Here is a 3356-nt window from a genome sequence, read left to right as displayed (position 1 = left end):
ATATATATATATATATATATATATATATAAAGAGAGAGAGAGAGAGAGAGAGAGAGAGAGAGAGAGAGAGAGAGAGAGAGAGAGAAATAGATAGATATATGTATATAAACCCCCTCAATAAATGGCAAATTACTATACAAAAGTAAAGAAGCCATAATACTGTAATGATCTATAAGCTTTACAGGTGTATGTTCTTATGTTTTTGTTTAACCTCTCATCTTGATAGTTTTTTTTTCTCATCCATAGCTATTCAGCTTCAGATTATTCATAAATGGCTGATGAGTTACTTTTTATTCAATTTCACAGAATAAAAAAAAGAAACATCAGAATGAAAATGCCAAAGCCAACAGGAATAACTTGTTCCTCGCTCCATCCTGGTGTGTTACTGTTTCATGGAGTGCTCACGAAGCCTTGAACTCACCCTGTTTGTAGAAAACTCCAGCAAAGATGAGAGATATGAACAGGGCGACTGACAGAAGACACACTATAAAAAGCAGCCGTCTCTCTTTCTGCGTCTTGTCAGCCCAACATGTGCCACCTCGGCCTTGATTAAAGGTTACCTACACACACAGGCACAAACACACACACACAACGTGACCTATTAATCAAACATGTCAGTGATACCTTTAGGCTGCTTTCAAGGTTGAAACTGCATGCACAATAAACACACTTAATAAGTTTGCTTTAATGAACTAACAGGGTGTGGAAAACAGTTCATCAGGGAGTTGTTGATATGTTGAACATAATGTTTCCTCTGTTAGCTCACCCACAGAAAAGGTTAAGCATTCTTCAATTGTTTCCTTGCTGATAAAGGCCATTTACCTTTGGCCCAAATTGAGGACAGACATAATAAACACACAGAACAAAGTTTTCCTTTTGTGGTTCACCAATAAATGATGGACAAGAATGTCAAACTTGGATAAAAGCTAAAATAACCAGTTTATAGACCTTTTAGAAATGTGCACAAAGCCTCTGTAAATGTATCAGAAATTATTTTTTAGTAGCAAGAAAGTCCATGAAGAGACATTTTTCATTTTGTGCATTTTTAAAATGAACCCTGTGCGTTTGCATCATTTTCTATTGAATAAAATGTTGGTCGAAGCAGTCAAGCAATTTTATCTCCTCAAGGACTAATTCCAAGAGGCAGTAATAAATCCATCTCTGGCTACATTTAGCCCCCAGGCTCATCTTTTACTGTTCATGCTATAAATAAACAATAAACTTTCCATTTACCATACATGTTGAGGAATTTAAATATCTTTAAAATATGTAAAGCATCTCAGATTTACCACTTTTAGTTTAAATATGAACCCAATGATCAAAATTAATTAAAGCACAACAAATGCCAAGTTCAACAGCTCAGCCCATGAGGTTGATTTGGACCAAAACTGTGTTTCTGAGTGTAACTGGGAAAATCTCACAGTTTAATCGCAAAGTAAGAAATCAAACATCAAAGTTAAAATAAAAAAGTTATTCTGAACTACTGTATATAAAAATGGTCTGGTTCTAGGAAGGAGTACTTCGAGGGGTTAACGAATGAAGAGAAAGAAGAGAAGAGGTCATAGAAACTGTGGACCAGGAAGTGGGAATGATTAGTGAGGGTGAAGTTGGAAAGTTCTGATTAGAATGAAGATGGGGAAGGCAGTAGGACCTGATGACATACCCATGGGCGACAGAAGCATCTGTAATGAGAGGGAGGCCGGTGGAACAGTGAGGCTACAAGGAGCAGAAGTCAAAGGTGCAGGTCTTCAAGTACTTGGGTCCACCGTCCAGGAAAATGGGGAATGTGGTAAAGAGGTGAAGAAGAGAGTCCATGCAGGATGGACTGGATGGAGAAAAGTTTCAGGAGTGATTTGTGACAAAAGGGTGTCGGCAAAGGTCAAAGGAAAAGTTTAGAAGACAGTGGTGAGACCAGGTATGATGTATGGTCTGGAGACAGAGACATGGACAAAAAGACAGGACACAGAACTGGAAGTGGCAGAAATGAAGATGTTGAGGTTCTCCTTAGGAGAGATAAGGATGGATCAGATTAGGAATGAGATCATCAGAGGTACAGCCCAGGTTGAACAACTGGGAGATAAAGTTAGAGAGGACACACTGAGATGGTTTGGACATGTCCAAAGGAGGGACAGTGGGTATATTGGTAGAAGGATGTTAGAAATGCAGCTGCCATGAAAAGCCAAAGAGGAAGGTCAAAGAGAAGGTATATGGATGCAGTTAGAGAGGACATGGAGGTAGTTGGAGTGAGGACAGAGGATGCAGAGGACAGAGTGAGATGGAGGAGGATGACTCGTGGCAAACCCTGAAGAGGGAAAGGCCAAAAGAATGAGATTAAATGGTCGAGTTTTAAAGTCTAACAAGGTTGAGTCAGGTCCTGTGGATGGATTCTTCTTTCTTGAAATGTTTCATTTTTTCCCCAAAAGACTTTTTCAGTCTGAGGAGCTGCAAGCAAACAGTCTTATAAGCAGACTTTCTCATAGTTAATCGACCAGTTTACCAGTTTGGATTGACCAAAACTAGTTGTTCACATGCAAAAGGAGTACAGCCCGACCGATATATCAGCAGGGCCGATATTTTAGGTCGCTATAGGCATTTGGGGACCTAACAGTATTGGTGATAATTGTCCCTTTATGTGCCGATATAAACACTTCTAACTTTCACCACCAAGATGCTGGGATCAAGCCTTAATTGTACGATGTATCCAGCACAGAAGTACTTTCAAGTCTTGGCTGTTCACCTTAACTTTCACTTACACTTTCAGCACAGCCGAAGCAGAGAACAATACTGTGTAGTGTATTTTGCTGAACGGAGCATGGTAAGTTTATTGTACCTGATCTGTAAATAATAATAAAAAAAAACCAATAATAAATGATCTTAAATCCTCCAACCCGCTTGTCTTTAGCTACGTGCCTCTCAAGTTAGCAAGCTAACGTTTAGATAACTTAGCATAGGCTATTGCCTTTTAAAATTGTATTCAGGACAATAAATCTAACGTAGAGGTAAAATATATCAGTGTTAGTAACATAACCTTTGTTGTCCTCAATTAAATTAATTGTTTTCTGAAATCTCTGCAAGGCAAAAATAAAATAAAATGCTGCTACGGTCAGCACTAATTAGGCCTTCACCATATGTGACCGACTCTTGAAACAACGAACGGGGAAGGGCGTTTCATTGTTTAATTTATATTTTTGTAACACACTTGAGAACTTTATGGTGAATAGTGGAGGACAGAAAATGTTAACGAATGTTAAGAAGACTTTTTCAATACTCCAAATGTTAAAACAGGTTTAAAAGTTTACTTTGATTTTCGGGGATGAACAAAGCCAAATAATTTTCAGGCAGTATATTGGTTATCG

This window comes from Nematolebias whitei, chromosome 7, assembly GCF_014905685.2.
Source record: "Nematolebias whitei isolate Nwh7 chromosome 7, NemWhi1, whole genome shotgun sequence".
Lineage (NCBI taxonomy): Eukaryota > Metazoa > Chordata > Actinopteri > Cyprinodontiformes > Rivulidae > Nematolebias > Nematolebias whitei.
The sequence above is the reverse complement of the archived record's forward strand: the minus strand, read 5'-3'. Positions refer to the sequence as shown.